Genomic DNA, 18,127 nt, shown 5'->3' with positions numbered 1-18,127 from the left:
TGGGTATGACCCGACTTGGATAATGACATACTAGCACATCAATAAAAATATGTGTCTTGGGCATAACGAGTCCAACAATCTCCCACTTGCACAAGATACATAGAAGATTGATGCAAGTAGCAAATACCGCCTAAGTACGGTTTACTACCCCTAATACGCATGACGAAGTGCCATTCAATAACATCATCCCCTTCAAGTCCCTTACTTGAAATGATTTAGGTACATCTATCATTTATCCTTTTTCCGCAGATGTCATGTCAAATCCAGAGACATAGAGTGATCATTCTCTGTTGATTTAACTTTTCAGGCCTTAGACATCTCACTCTCAACGAATAAGAGGGACAAATCCCCTCTTGACTACATACGTCTCTCACAATCATCTTGTACCAGACCTGATCTTAGCCTTATGTACTGTCATGTTTCAGAGCAGCGAAGAACTAAGTCAAAGTATAATACTTGGTGAATATCAAGACCCAATATGTATCTCAGGTCGGAGGATACTATGATATTCGCCTTTACTCAAATTTACTTATGATCAATCACAAGGATTCCACGTAGTAACATTTGAGAGCGGGTCAGTCCAGTATTTATAACCCATAAATATCTATGAACCTTCGCAGCAACCCTTGCTCTATATTCATATCCCATGAATATCCACCAATCCAAGTTCATAATAGTCTTACCTTCATATTTGTTCCCACAAATATGAGCGACTACGGACATTTAGAATAAGTAACTTATTCATGGATTTAAACATGCTAAAACGAAACGTAACTCAAAATGTCATAATCATAAACCATAATCATATGAATGAGTCAAATAACAATTGTTCCGATATCCAAATACAAAATTCGATCATATCCAATCACTAGAATATCGAAGTCCTAAGGCACAAGTATGACCCTCATGCTTTGGCCTTTCTAGGAGCTTCGTGAGTTGATCCGCAATGTTTTGATCGGTGTGAACTTTGCGAATACATATCTTTCCCTTTTTCAACTTCATCCCTTATGTAGTTGAATCTCCTCTCAATGTGCCTCGTCTTTTGATATACACGAGGTTCCTTGATTTGAGCAATCGCACCCTCGTTGTCACAAAAGATCTCTAGAGGGTCCTAAATGGTACGGACTACCCCTAGGTCGGCAATGAATTTTCTAATCCACGCAGCTTCTTGAGCTGCCAATGAGACGGCGATGTATTCCGATTCCGTGGTGGATAATGCTACCACATCTTGCTTTGAGCTCTTCCAAGAGATTGCCCCACCATTCATAACGAAAAAATATCCCGATTGTGATCTAGAATCATCTCGATCGGTTTGGAAACTCGCATCCATGTAACCCTTTACAACGAGTTCCTCCTCACCCGAACCATATATTAGAAACATATCCTTAGTCCTTCTAAGGTATTTCGATATACTCTTAACCGCCATCCAATGGCTACTTCCCGGATTATGTTGGAATCTACTTGTCATGCTTAAAGCGCATGACACATCCGGTCTAGTGCATACCATTGCATACATGATGGATCCAATAGCCAATGCGTATGGGATTCCATTCATTTTTTCTTGCTCATCCTTTGAGTTTGGACATTGAGATCTACTCAATATCGTTCCTTTTTGAATAGGTACCAAACCTTTCTTAGAGTTCTCCATCTTGAACCTCTTCAAGATTTTGTCAATGTATGCACTTTGGTTTAAACCTATCAACCGCCTTGATCTATCCCTATAGATCTTTATTCCCAAAATATAGGCGGCTTCACCAAGATCCTTGATTGAAAAACAACTTCCAAGCCATGCTTTTACCCCTTCCATGGTTGGAATGTCATTCCCAAATAGTAGTATGTCATCAATATACAATTCTAAGAAGGTAATGATGCTCCCACTAGCTTTCTTATACACACAAGCTTCATCACCATTCTTGATGAACCCAAATTTCTTAACTTCTTCATCAAAACGGTGATTCTAACTTCTAGATGCTTGTTTCAATCCATAGATTGATTTCTTTAACTTGCATACTTTGTTAGGATGTTGTGGATCGACAAAACCTTCGGGTTGAACCAAATAGACATCTTCCTTAAGATGCCCATTTAGGAAAGCGGTTTTCACATCCATTTGCCATATCTCATAGTCATAATATGCGGCTATGGCAAACAATATCCTAATAGACTTTAGCATTGCTACGGGAGAAAAAGTTTCATCATAGTCAACCCCTTGAGTTTGAGTGAAACCTTTTGCTACAAGTCTTGCTTTATAAGTATCCAAGTTTCCATGCATATCGGTTTTCTTCTTGAAAACCCACTAACTTCCAACCGGTTTGGAATTAAGAGGTGGTACAACCAAATCCCATACTTGGTTGTCATGCATGGATTGCATCTCTACGTTCATGGCTTCAAGCCATTTGTCACAATCGGATTGTGACATTGCATCATGGTATGTGGTGGGTTCATCCGAATCTACCACATAGCATCCATCCATGAAAAATCCATATCTTTCAGGTGGATGACTAATCCTACCAGATTTGCGAACGTTTTGTGTGTCTTGATCAATCATTTGATCATTCTCAACAACCTCTTGTTGATTGCTAGTGTCAACCAAACGTGTATCGGCTTGTGGTTCTCGATCCTCCTCGAGTTCCACCGTTCTACTAGTATCTTCCAAAAGGAACTTAGTTTCCATGAACTTGGCCTTTCGAGCAACAAACACCTTTTGCTCGGTTAGATTGTAGAAATAATATCCCATAGAGTCCTTGGGATATCCTACAAAGATACACTTAGTGGATCGACTTTCAAGTTTGTTTTGGGTGTTGTTCTTGACATAAGCCTCACAACCCCATACCTTTAAATATGACAACGACGGAACCCTTCCATTCCATATTTCATAAGGTGTTTTGTCCACTTTCTTGGTTGGGGCCATATTTAAAATACGGGCCGCGAAGAGCAAAGAGAAACCCCAAAATGATAGAGGCAAAGTGCTTCTAGCCATCATAGATCGAACCATATCCAATAGAGTTTGATTCCTCCTTTCGGACAGACCATTATGTTGTGGTGTTCCGGGTGGAGTAAGTTGTGAGATGATCCCACCACTCCTAAGATGATCTCGGAAAGCATCACTTAGGTATTCACCTCCTCTATCCGAACGAAGTACTTTGATGGTTTTATCGAGTTGATTTTGTACTTCATTTTGGAAGACTTTGAACATTTCAAAGGCTTCATCTTTGCGTCTTAACAAGTACACATACCCATAACGACTATAATCGTTGATAAAAGTAATGAAGTATCTTTCACCGTTCCTTGTCATTGTCTTAAAAGGACCACATACATCCGAATGTATGATACCCAATAAGTCTTTTGCCCCTTCATTTGTTCCACTAAAGGGGTCCTCGGTCATCTTCCCAAGTAAACAAGACTCACACTTTTCAAATGAATCATCTTCACTTGATTCCAAAAGACCATTCTTTTGAAGTGTATTTATGCGATCTTTGTTTATGTTACCAAGGCGACAATGCCAAAGATAAGTCTTACTCAAATCCATTTTGAGTTTCTTGGTGCTTGATTGGTACATCGTGAACCATGAATGTTGTACCCCGAGGTTTGCCCCGCATCCCTCTTAGCTTTCAACTCTTTGAGACGGGTTGGACAATTCCTCATCCAATGCCCTATCTCACCAAATCCAAAGAACAGCTCCTCCGAGCTAACCTTTAGCTTCTTTGGTTTGGTTGGTTCCACTTTCGCCTTTCCCTTGAACTTGCCCGTAACGTGTCCCTTACCTTTGGCAACCTTTGCCTTGGGTTCCAGGTGATGCCTCTTCTTGTTGCCTCCCTCATTGATCGTTAGAACGGGTAAAACCTTTTTACCCATTCCCGTCTCGGTCGTTTTAAGCATTGCATGAAGCTCACCAATGCTCTTGTCCTATCCATTCATGTTATAATTCATAACAAATGTCTCAAACCTTTTAGTTAAGCCATTTAGGATCAAATCCGTGGCTAACTCGTTTGAGACGCGAAAATTAAGGCGCTCGAGATGATCAATGTGGCTTTTCATCTTAAGTACATAAGATGAAACCGATTGGGTTTCCTCCATATGAAATGCATGAAGCGCTCGAACCGTTTCGAAGCGTTCCACCCTAGCTTGTGTAAGGAACATTTCCTTAAGTTGGGTGATCATGTCATATGCTCCATGAAGTTCAAAAATGATTTTAAATCTCGGGAATCATAGTTCCCAACATGAGGCAAGAAACTTGAACCGAATCCTCATTGTGCTTAATCCAATTGTTATGGTCTTCGGCATCGTCAATGCTAGGTTCATCGGGAATTGGATCTTCTAATACATAGTATTTCTTTTCTTGCTTGAGAACGATTCTCAAGTTTCGATACTAATCCATAAAGTTGGTATAGTTAAGACGATCCTTGTCAAGAATAGATCTTAGTGATAGGTTATTAACGGGTGGAATAATAACGTTAGGTGGATTGTTGATTGCGGCCATCTATGAATATAACAAAGCTCAATTTTAGTATTTTCGATATCAATTATTTTAATCGTTAATACCCTTTTATGTCTCCAAAACAATTAATGATTAAAATCTAGAACCCAACGTTACATTCAAATAGTAGTTAGGTGACCTTTATCCCACTATTTATATTAACTAGGTAGTCAACGTTTGACGATTGCAACCCTTTGCAACTTCTAGTTTTATGGGATAGGTTAAGCATCTCATGCTTAGTCGGCATGTTTAATCCCATCAACACCATTGTAGGCCATGCTTTGGTGACCCTATTCACATAGTTTCCAATTTAAGTCGTCCTACTTATACACACGTGTGAATTTACACACACAAGTGCCTTTCTCTCACAAATATGGCAAACCCACCTCAACTCACAAGTTTCCTCTAATGCGGTTAGGTGACCTTTATCCCACACCGAGTTCCCAAGTGATTCGAGTTTCGTATAAAAAGATGGTGTTCAACTTATAAAATTTTATAAAAGGGACTTTTAGTTTTCTAAATTCTAGATTGGAAAACTTTTTATGTACCTTTCATTTGCATGCATTCAAATGTATGGTACTTATTTGAAAAACCCATTTTCAAAGTTCCTATTAATAAAACCCATTTTTATTATGAAATCATTAGCCTTTAATAAAACCAATTTTTTATTACCTAATGATTTCTAAGGAACCAATTTATGCTAGTTGATTTAAGTTGTTTTAGCAAACCACATTGCAATAACACAAACAAAAGCAAATCAACCATGCAAGCATAAAATATACACAACCACAAGTTCATAATCATAGCCTCCTAATGTTGACCACACTTGTTGACCGAAGACAAGTGTGTCAAAAGGTCTCTCCTAAGGGACTCAAAAGGACTTGAGCTTGTGTCGGTGAACTCCCACTTGATCCCGCATCCAAATGCTCCAAGTGCTCACCCCCATGTGGTGGTCTCCATGATTTTATTTGGGCTCTCTTCCTTGCATCTTCTTTTACAAAAACATATCCTAATACATTTTTCTAGTAAAAGAAATGCTCCTAATCTACTTATTATTACAAACCAATTGAAAGAATAAATATATTACAAACCCAAATAAATATTACAACCATATTGAATGAACAAACAACCATTTGAATGAGCAAACAATCAACACAAACATTCAACCAAATACAAGGCCATGGCTAGGTTATGAACATCTATTACACATCCAAATATGTAATAACACAATGACCCAAAAATGGTTCCCCTTTCCCTAAAACTTTCGGCCAAACTTGACAAAACCGAAAGTTTCGGGTTTTGTCCAAACAACACAATCAATCATCCAAATGACTTAGTTTTTCAAGATTACCACATGCATGTAAAGTATAACGTTGAAAAACCATGGGGTAACCAAAACCCCCAAAATTTCGCCATATGGTAAAACCCCACCATAAACCCGAAAACTTTTGGGTCTAATGAAGCATGCATCCGTATAAGGGGCTCTTGATGCCATTGTTGGGTTTAAACAAGATTATCAAAGTGATAAAATCCATATTTTACCAAAAACGCAACGGAAATTAGTTTTAAATCTTGTTAATTTGATATGTATAAAACCTATTTTACACATGCAAAACCCAAACCCGGATCCAAATACGAAATACATACTATCTAACACATGCATGTCACTATAAGTACATGCATGTTAAAGCTACCTTTCAAATCCAAGGAAGAGGAAGGAGATGATGATGAAGAAGGCAAGAACTTGAATATGAAGCTCCTCAAGCTAGCATACCCCAATCTTTCCAACAAACACCACTTGTAGCTAGGATTTCCACACTTGTATGTTCTCCTTGTTTCCTTTTTCCTTGGCCGTCCAAAGAGACGAATAGAAGAATGGGTGTAGAGAATATTTCCTCTAGTGTACTTGTTCTTACTCTTGGCCCTTCAAGAGAAGAAGAGAGTAGTAGAGAGAGTTTTTCTCAAGCATTCTTGTGTTGAATGTGTGTTGTGTCAGAGAAAAAATGAAAGGAAGAAAGATCGTAAGTCTTTCAAAGTGGCACCACCCAAGTCCACCAATCCATACCATTGTATGTCTCCACTATCTCAAAATAATAATAAAATAATGAAGAGTACAAGAGAGGGGGGGGCTTCCTTTCTCATTTTTATTATTATTGTTATTTTATAACTTTCCATTTATGTTATAAAACATATAGGTGACATGCTTGGTAATTTGGTTTACATATTGCTAGTTATCCAACTTAAATAACACTATGTAAAGTTCTCTCAAATATAAATCATCCATATGATTTATTTACTACACAAGTACATTGTATTTAGAAACCCCTTTCTAAATAACTCAAGTGTTAATATTCATTTGTTATGATCATATCATATGTAAAAAAATATTGATGGTGTTTGTCTAGCTTGTTATTGGGTATGACCCAACTTGGATCATGACATACTAGCCACATCAATAAAAATATGTGTCTTGGGCATAACAAGTCCAACATAAAGGAGAGATGAGAAAAGACTAGTCAAAGAGTCTTGAACACCAAAGTCAAACCGTAGATGAAAGAACTTGAACAATCTTTATGGAATTGATAAAGGATATGTGAAATTTCGTGGGATATGGGGAGGATGGCTGGGAATCAGTAGTTTTTAGAGTTTAGATATGTGGTTTGATTAATTATAATAGGTTATAACTTGTTTATGAAGTAATCCGCTCGATTAGGAAACGAAATAAGCTATTAATGAGAAAATCGGGTATAATAACTAACAAAATTCGGCTTGGATAAGAAGAAAAGAATTTGCACCTGTGATAACATTTCTTGGAGTTTAAGTTTCATTAATTTAATTGAAAAATAAGAATGAATTGGCAAAATTAGTCCATGTACTTCCATAAACGCGATATTTAACAATTTTAAACAATTTTAAAGGTTGTTAAGGACTATTTGGCATGATTTAAAAGTTAAGGTTGAAATTATAAAATATGTTAAACCAAGTTAAATACCAATAAATACAAGTTTTAAATAGTTTTAAACATTCGAATTACATTTTTGAAACGGTTTAAACATAAACAAATACGAATACGAAAAATCCGAGATGTTACATCATCTCCCCCACCATTTGGCTACTAGCTTAATTTCATCAGTTTAAGGCACCCGACACCTAAACCACCATATTTCTATGGCTTGGTTACCGTATCCCACGCCACCCAATTGACATTCTTTTTAACCAAAGTGCCACCCCATAAAAAGTTCCTTCTAATTTTCTTAATCTCATCCACCACTTTTATAGGAGCTTGAAACATCGAAAAATAATATAGAGGTAAAGTACCTAAACCGCATTTACCTAGGTAAGTCTTTCCCCAATGATAAAACACTTGCTTAACCTCTTCTTAATCCAATCAGTGACTGGATCCCAGAACTTCGAAAACCCCATATTTGCACCTAGCGGCAAGCCAATAAAGTTTACTGGGAGAGACCCTGCCTTACAATGAATGATAGCGTCCAATGAGTCAATTTCCCACTCTATGACCCCAACACCAGACACCTTTCTTTTATTGAAGTTCACCTTGCGATATGCCGATAAATGAAAGTACCTTAGAAGTCTCGCTAAATTCATCTTGTCCCCAACATTCCATTCTCCAATAAACATGGCATCGTCCGTGTACATAACATGGGAGATAATCGGGCCGTTTTTAGGTAACCAAATCCCTTTAAACATATTTTGTTGTATAGTCGATTTCAATACGGTATTAAATTCCTCCATGGAGATTATGAAGAGAAACAGAGCAAGAGGATCCCCTTGTTTGACGCCCCTTTTGAAATTAAATTCCCAAGGTCGATTATCCGTTCACCAACACCGAGGCTCGACCCGTTGAGAGAATTAACTAAATCCACAATCTCCATGTAGAACTAAAACCCATATTCTCCAATATCGAATCAAGATAAGACCCGTTAACCGAATCAAAGGCTTTATCAAAGTCAACTTTAAACAGCATACATGTCTTCTTAGAATTGTTAATCCACGAAATGACTTCGTTAATAAATAAATGACCATTTTTTTCGCTTCAAAGTTTAATGAGCAAAATTTTGATAGGCCTTGCTTATTCAACTCTAATTTTAAGAGGCTCTCAGACTCATATAACTCCTAGTTAGAGACACCTTTCTCCATGGCGGAAGTGAAGAGGCAGTGTGGGCTTGCGGTAACGATAAATCTCCTGGGCCGGACGACTTTACTTTTAAATTTATTAAAGTCTTATGGATGTTTTGAGCAAAGATTTCTTTGACTTTGTTAAAGAGTTTGAACATATATGTTTCCGGGAGAAGGGGTGTAACTCGGCATTTATCTCTCTTATTCCAAAAAAGGACTCAGTCACTAAATGATTATCTTCCAATCTGCTTGATCGGGTGTATGTCCAAGGTTATCTCTAAACTTCTTGCTCTAAGGCTTAAAGAGAGTAATCTCTTGGTTAATTGGAGACGTAAGAAGTGTGAGAAATTATTTGGACCATTGGATTAAGTAAAAACATATGGACATTTTAGACCAAAAACCTTTACAAATTAAGAAATATGTTAGGTAGTTAATGTCACCTACTACTTTGGATCTTGATTTACAAATTTACCGGCAGCGGCTGCCGGACCAAATCACCATATTTAATTTCATTGTACATCATTCTCCACCCCAATCCCGATCATCGGATCGAATTGTTAGATGGTCGCCAATGTCAACCGCTTGTCATATCTACTGCCCTCGTTTGTGACCATGGAAGCCTATGACAGCTGCAAGAAGGTAATTATCATGGTGGCCGGAAAAGAAACCACCGCTGCACCAACACCATGCCAGTGGAATCTGACAAAAAACAAATAGACATGCCAGACTATTAAATAAAATCAAGGTGATAACGGCCGAATAAATTCAAAAGATTACAACCATATATGTGACAACACCACCACTCCGCTGCAGGAGCATATATAAAATTATGCACGGCTTATTTTATCATATTTGCAATGTATGAATTTATTATTGTATGTAATTTATTTATGAACTCTTTGTACTGCATATAAATATATAATTATATATAGTTGGGTTCTAAAGCTTGAATTCATAATTAAATATTGTATGATTGTCTTGTAAATATTTAATTATTATGTGTGAAGTAAAATTTGTATTTTGTGTTTTAATTCATCTAGTGTATCCCTGCGTGTTATAATTCATCGAACCGTGTTATTCATCCGCATGATTCCATGTTCCATGTGTTTTAACTCGTATAGTGTGTTTTTGTTAATGAAAGTTGCCACTAAAAAATAAGTTTGTTTTTATTCTTGGTGTTCTTGGTATTGTGTTTTAAATATGGATTAAATTTGGTGTTGTGTTTTAAAACACATTGTAATATAGTTTACGGTGTTCTTTGTATTTTATTTTAATTTTGAATTAAAATATGGTAATCATAGATTGATAATGTTTTCATATATAACTAGATTTTTTACCCGCGCTTCGCGTCGGGGGAGTGCAATTATAAGTTACTGATTTTGTTAATTACTACTGAATTTTCTCTAATAACTTGCAGTTTGACCTCTTATGGTCAACGTCGTAATTCGATTCAGTGACCATGTTCCCATAATGAACAGATCAGTATCTTGAACACTTATCATTCTAGTGAGCACCTGATCATGTTCTCTAAACATCTACAAGTTTAGACATTTAAGATGAGGGAAAAGCTGAAAAATTAATTTAATAGTTAACTTATAGGAATCTAGGAGACACATTGTTTTGCATTCTAATATATTTGCGCAGATTGTTTTATGTCCTGTTTACAAGAACATCAATTTGTTTTGAGACTACCAAACTGCCATTGGGAACTTAAATTTACCTTTATGGCTATAACCTGTAGTTCGACCTTTACTGGTCAACGTCCTTGTAATTCGAATTCGGTGACTCGTGATAATTTTGCAGCCCGAACCTAAATTTTGTTAGATGTCTTGACCCATTTGTCATTTGGAAGTACCTGAAACAATGACCAAAATAGCATGAATTTAACCAAACGGAGGCTGTTTACAAAGACATCAATTTCTTTAAAAATACCCAAACCGCCCTTGGGGATTTAAATTTACCTTTAGTGTTGTAATCAGTAGACCTTTTCTTGTCAACATCCTTGTAATTCGAATCCGGTGGCCGCTGATAAATTTGCAGCCCGAAGCTGAATTCCTTTAATTTCTTGACCCATTTGTGACATGGAAAAACCTTATACAATGACCGGAGACAGATCGAAATTTATCGAACCAACTCCATTTACAAAAGCATCATGCGAATAAATAATAAGCATGCATATAGTGTGCTTCACATAATAAGGTTATATACCTTTAGCGTACAAGTTCATACACAAAGGTTCTGTTAAAGTCATATACATATTCTAAAGTAAAATATCAAAACGCAAGTATGACTCACAAATTTTTTTATTTTTTACAAGAACACATAATTAAACAAAAAAGTTAGGACAACAACTTGAGGAATGCAATAATGCTAATAATTAATAGATATTAGACTATGATTTAAGGCTCAGACCCGTTTCAGCGTCGTAGCAACACGGTTATCCAAACATGGCTGCAAGATAGGTTGCAAATGGAGTACCCAATTACCATCCTATACACCAAGCCAAGTTTAAAAGCCCAAATGTTAGTCAAATAACTTGCGTTCATCACAGCCTAAAGTTTGATTTAGAAAATCTGAAACAATGACATGAAATTACCGAACCGGTCCCGTTAACAAAAACATCAAGTTCTTTGAAAATACCCAAACTGTTGTTGGGAATTGAAATTTATCTTTAGTGCTATAACACGTAGTTTGACCTTTTCTTGTCAACGCCACTGTAATTCGAATCCGGTGACCCATAACCAAGTGACAGAAGAAGAACACGGGTAGGTGTAAACTACACATAATTGATGCTAGCAGTAGAACAATACTTTTTTGTGAGTGGCATGAACTTTCAAATTAATATATATATATAATTAGATATTGTTTAAGGCTCAGACCCGTTTGATCATCATAGCAACACGGTTACACTAACATGACTGCAAGATAGGTTGCAAATGGAGTATCCAATTGCCATCCTACGCATATGCCAAGCCAAGCTTCAACCCGATTGTTAGTCAAATAACGTGTATTCATCACAACCTGAAGTTTCAAGTAGGAATACATCAAATGTAAGTAACCTTCAAAGCCACTATTGTGATGTATTAGTAGTCATATTATAACCTTTCCATATAATGTACCAATTACCATCCGACACATATATGAAAGTAATTTCTGAAAACCACATGTGAAATAAAAGCTAGTTTCTCATTCAAGAACACATGAAAACCAAACCTGTAATTTGGATGGTCATCACACAACGTTTAACCGGCCTTTCTAGACGATTATTACAGTTGGATTTCGCAGATCATGGTTCGATTTTGCAGATTAGAATACGAAAGGCTCAATCGAAACCAACCCTGTAATCTGAATCGTCGGTCCATAACTAAAACTTTTAATCGCCCTTTGTTGTTGATTATTAGGGTTCGATAAACGTGAAGGGCCAATCAATTCACTATGGGAAACCATAAATTTAGCAGCCATCTGAGCACTGCCACCACCACACAACCGCCGCCTAAGGTGCAAAAATCAAAACCGGTAACAGTCAATGATGATGGTAGACTTCTCCACACCGGAGCACTGCCACCACCGCCCAACCGCCCCCTAAGGTTCGAAAATCGAAACCGGTAACAGCCGAAGATCATGGTAGACTTCTCACTGCCACCATCACACGACCGCCGCCTAGGGTTCGCAAATCAAAAAAAAAACGATTTAACACAAAGAACACAAAAGCGCAAGAAATTGTAACCTAAATGACCACGTAATGCAGAAATTGCAGAAAGAAAGTAAGAAATTGTTACCTTAATGAGTCAATTAAGTGCCAAAGAGAAGAATAGTAGTCGGATGAAGCAGACACATACCAGAAATGAAATGCAATGGAATCAGTTATGGGATACAGTGGACGGCTGATGATACCTGGAACAAACCAGAAGCAGGACACGCGTTATAATAGGTGGCAACATGAGCGCGCATAAAGCACTTGTATGCTAGCAGTAGAACAGTACTTTTTTGTGAGTGACATGATCTTTCAAATTAATATATATATATAATATAACACACTAGACGATTATGCCCGTAGAGTGTTATAAAACAAGTATAAAAAATAAAGCACGCCTCTTAAGAAACATACTTTCCATCTCGACCGTTGATCACCAAATCTAACGTACCAAATCACTTATTACACTTTTTAGACACCCTCCGCTTTTTATTATAACTCCACCCTATAACTTAGTGACTAAATAAACAAGGGATATTGGATTTTAATAATCCAAACTTTGGCCTATTTGCCAATATTAATCCTAACTTAAGAAATTCTCTACATTAATCCCAACTTGCATTCTTTTGTCCTCTACTGAGCCTTTTCTTAACGGGAACTAATCCGATTAGTTTTAGAGTAAAATACGTCATTTCTCCAAGTTGAGGTATACAAATGAAAAACGTAATTTAACTTAAAATCTCACCACCTCGACCACCGCCTCCATCTCGTTACTACCACCGGTTTCTCCAAAATTGAGGGAGGCAAACGAAAAATGTAATTTAACTTAAAAACTCAACCACGGCCGACACCGCCATTGCCACCTTGACCGTCGCCGCCACCACCGCGATCGCTGCCTTCGTGACCGCCGCCACCACCACTGCCACCACCGCCTGTTTGAAAATTTATATAATTATTATTGTTGGCCAAAAGATCAAAGTTTAGATTATTAAAATCGAATATCACATTTGCAAACCCTCCCTTCATAAATAGGTGGTGGTGGCGGCGGTCGCAGTGGTGGCGGCGGCAGTGATGGTGGCGGCGGCGGCTGTGGTGATGAGTTTTTAAGTTAAATTACATTTTTCATTTGTCTCCCTCATCTTGAAGAAATGATATATTTTCTCTAAAACTAACCGGGTTATTTTCCGTTAAGAAAAGGCTCGGTAAGACCAATAGAATGCAAGTTAAGATTAATGTAGGAAGTTTTCTTATAATGAGATGTCAAAGTTTGGATTATTAAAATCCAATATCTCAATAAACAACGGGAGTGAGGTGAAGAAGCGTGGATCGACTTACTTGTATACGATCAACGTTCCTCGGGTACGAATATGCTATATCACCGATGGTTTTCCGAGATACGAGTTCTTCCACCTACAAAACGAACAGCACCGTGAGCTTACCCCTCAGAAAGGGACAGAGGGGTCCTCTTTGAGATAACCCTCCGGTGTGAGAATCAGGTATTGTAGGAGAAGATAATCAAGATGTAAAAATGAGTAAAGGACTTAGAATATATTTTCTTGCCCCCCTCCACCTGTGGAGGTGGTGTGGTATTTATAGTATTAGGGTTTCCAATGACTGGGCTCAGACCCAATTAGGGCCTTTTTGGCCTCCTCCTATTGCTTCGCGCCACGTGTACTTAGGACACCTGGTGCTTTTTCATTGATTATTCTCTAACCAAGGTATTTCACCTGACCCATGTGCCATCACGTGGTGGCACATGGGCTTTGCTGAGTTGTCCACCCTTCATTGGCAGCTGTCAACATCAGCACATTCTTTATTCCTTAAAAGATACCTTCTAGAAGGTTGCCTGATGAGTACAATCATGGTTGTCCTTATCCTGATTTGGATTAGTCTATTGTCTCATTTGTTCTGTGTCGCTTACGCGCGGCCTTTATGCGCCTATCCCGGGGATGCGCAAGGTCTTCTCTTTATTCTCACAGATGTTTCATGCGCTTGCGCATATGTGATATGCGCCAGCGCAGATGTTTCATGCGCTTGCGCATAGGTTTTGGCTTTGTGTCTTCATGACATCCTGATTTCAAGCCTCTTGTGTATATCTTGTGGGTTGACCCGCCCCGCTCGATGTTAAGGCGGGTGCATACCTCTTCAAGCCCCCCCAGTCTAATGTGTGTCTTGTCTCGCGCGAGCGAGGTAAGATAGATATTAGACTTAATAGTTTGCTTTTTCAATAGGACTTGTTTTTTACTTTTTCTTTTCTTGTACGCGCGTTGCGCGAAATTCCATCCCTTTGGTTAAAACGAATCGTCAATGCACGTGGTTGGTTGGTGTTGACATGCATCAGAGATGGAGACGTTATGTGTCAGACCTTTCGTGTGCTCGAGGTGCTACAGTGGCTTTTCACGTCTCCTCATACAGTGTCAGGAACACGTGTCGCGCTTATGTTGACCTACACCTGCGAGTGGGGGCGCGTGAGCGTAGATCTGATTATTACTTGTTTCTCTCTCTCTCTCCTGGGCCTATAAAACCAAACCTTTTGAACGGTTTTTTCTTCATCTCCACTGTCATTTTCAGAGCTTTTGCCTATCATTTACATTCCGATTAAGAGCTTTCGTCTTTGTCCCTGAATTCCGTGCTTAAAGTAACCATATTGTTTGATTCGCAATTGTATGTATGATAACCCAGACACCACAATTTCCCCTAGTAAAGGCCGTGTGAAATCAGTGGTTATGTCTACTTTGAAGAAAACCGGCAAGGGTACTCGGGTTGCCGAGGCTTCGTCGGAGGTGGGGGAAAGAATAAAACGGCGAAAAGATGGGACGAGATCCCCTGCAAGTTGAAACAGCCTGAGCTTGATGGTCTCATTGCTTCTCAGGGTTTTCTCCCTGAGTATGGTTGTCTGCTCCCGGCAGCCGGGCAGACGGCTGCGGATCCTCCTGCCGGCTATATCTCTCTATATTCTCATTTTCTTACTCACTGTAACCTTCGTCTTCCGATGACAAGGTTTATAGGTGCGCTCCTTCAATTTTATGTGATTCACATATCCCAAGTTCACCCTTTTGGATTGGTGCGCATGACTCATTTTGAGTTTATGTGCAAAGATCAGCGCGAAGAGCCTACTCCTCGCCGCTTTCAATATTTCTATAAACCAAAGGTTCAAGATTCTTGGTTTTCGTTTACTCCGCGCAGTCAGAAGGTTAAATGCTCTACTGTCACTTTTAAGAGCCTTCTTGACTGGACTGAGAAGTTTTTCTACGTCAAATCTGGTGTTATTCCGATCCACATGACTATGCGCGCGATCACTTCTGCGCCCGCGAATGACAATGTCCTTAAGAACCCAACGGGCACATGGGTTAAAAAATTAACTGCTGAACCATCCCCCGCCAAGAATATTTGCGAGGAAGCGTTGGTGGGGGTTGGTATGAGCAAGAGGTGGACTGACAGCGAGACTGAGCCTGTCATCCATGTTGATGGCTCAGGTGGGTTGTTTGTTCATTGCATTAATTTTGCACGAGTATAATTCGTTTTGCTGATATCACTTGTCTTGTTTTATGCAGAAAGCAAGGAATACATTCACGCCGCCTATGACGAGCATACAGAAGGTGGCTCTGTCGCCCTGAACGCTGGGGAAGTTGCTTTCCCTGATCGCTTCGATGATATGTTCATCCCTGTCGACTTAGAATTTTGCTTTGACAGCGATGCGCCTGGTAAGCCCTTGTATTTGTCTTTAGGCCCTTAGAATGCCAAATTTGGTTTTAACATTTCTGTTGCGCGTATTGTAGATGCGCTCGCTAATTATGAGTTGGAGCCTATGGAAGAGGAAGGGGAGGAGGCAGAAGCTGAAGCGCAAAAACTCAAGCGCAAGGCTAAAGGCAAGACTGGCGCAGGGGCCAGTAAAAAACAGAAAAAAGATGATGCCTCTGTTGCCCAGAATCTTCCTCCTACTCAAGTGAAGGGACTTGAGAAAACCAAGGGTTTTACTTCCAAGTTTTCCTCGTCTTCTTTGCCTCAAGGTGTGGGCAGTCCTCCAGTCCACACGAGGTATGGTGCTGCCACTTCATCTCTGCGCGCGGCGGACAAGGGAAGCGGTGCTGCGCCTGCTGTTTCGTCTTCTCCAACAGGTATACTTTGTTTATATTTTGTGGTTTTATGAGCGTGATTCCGATAGAGTTATTAATGAAGCTTTGTTCACTCAAATGTTTGTTGAGCCGGCAACGTTGGTGGCTCAACCTCAGGCGCAGCAAGGTGCCAAGGTTATGCCGAAGGTTGTTTTGAAGTCCTCTGTTTTGCCCTCAAAAAGGGGGAAAATGGACTTCATGGCGATGCTTAATTCGCGGACTGCGGTGCGCCAAGGTATTTATTGCGCTTTGATTGTCTGATTTTTTCCTTTAGTTCAAGTCATGAATCATTTCTCCTTGTTGGTTTTTCATAGGAATTATAGCTGGCATACAAGCTGCTGGTGGCACTGCTAGCGCTGGCGCCGTTAGTTCTGCTCCTGCTCCAACAAGTACTGAATCTCCCCTTATTGGGATCACTAAGGAGCAGGAGACTATATTTCGCCCTACTCTAACAGCGTCAAGACCTCCCTCACCTCCTCCTGCGCGCAGCCCTCCTCGTGAGACTATTTTTGATTCTTCCAAGTCGCAGGAGAAGAGACATGTTATAAAGGATGATGAGGAGGTTGATTTTAAAAATTCTGATGGTGGCCGCGTAAGCCCTACAGCGCCACGCGATTTCGTGGCGCAGCCTTCTTCTCATGGGGCAGGCAGGAGCTCATCAGCTGGCGCTAACCTTTCTGCCAGTTCTCTTCAGGTATAACTTTATTTTGCTCCGCTGAGCAGACTTCCAAATTAGTGTTTAGATAACTAAAACGTTTCTTTGCGATGCTTTGTGCTTGTAGGGAGCCGATCACATATACCGCCCGAGCTGGAGTATCACTGAAGAGAGCTCATTCCAATCCTTGGGCGTATGTGAAGACTTTTGGGCTCACTCTGTTCCTCCAGCTGAAAGGAGGTTTCAAGAGGACCGCGCTCGCGTGGATTTGCTTAATGACCACCTTTTTGTTGGGTCTGCTTTTTTTGCTGCCTCCCAAGAGCTTCGCCATGATTATATAAAGGTACGTGATGCCCTTGCGGAGGCCAAGCAAGAGGCTAAGATTTCTGCTTGGAATCTTTCTGATGCCCGAGAGAAGGCTGAGAAACTCCAAGCAGAACTTAGCGAGAACCGGGCTAGTTCCAACGCTGCTTTTGTGAAGCGCGGGCTTGAGCTGCAAGCTGCGCGGGAGAAACTGCAAGTGGCAGAGGCAGATGCGGCAAAGCACGCGCGTCAAGCGCATGACCTGGAGTTGGCAGTGGAGGCGCGTGACCAAACTATTGCGCAGGTTAATATTGAAAAATCTTTGTTGGAAAGTGAGGTTGCGCGCCTGAAAGAAGAGCTTGTTGCTGCGCAAGCAGTGAAGAAAGAGGCCTTGGCGGCGGCGGCGTCCGAAAAGGAAAAGCTGAAGCAAGCCAAAGAAACTGTTGAGTTGTTAAACTCTCAGATTCCTGCTTTTGAGACGTCTGTCTCTTCTCTTGCGCAGGATCGTCATTGGCTGATTTCACAGGGTGTGACTCGTTGCGCTTATGCCATGAAATATTCAGACGAGTTCCAGACCCTTGTGATGGACTGTAATGCGGCGTCGCGCTTGGTGGGTCGGGCTGAGAGGTTTAAGGATGGTTATGAATATGGCATGCTAAAGAAGAATCCATCCGACTACCCTTATCAGCTCGACGCTGTCTGCGCTGACATGGCTGAGGTGGGGGAGAAGTACTTGAATACTCCAATTC

This window comes from Bidens hawaiensis, unplaced genomic scaffold (assembly GCF_021521415.1).
Source record: "Bidens hawaiensis isolate Kalapana, Puna unplaced genomic scaffold, B.hawaiensis_p1.1 tig00014893_1, whole genome shotgun sequence".
Lineage (NCBI taxonomy): Eukaryota > Viridiplantae > Streptophyta > Magnoliopsida > Asterales > Asteraceae > Bidens > Bidens hawaiensis.
This window is presented reverse-complemented; position numbering follows the sequence as displayed.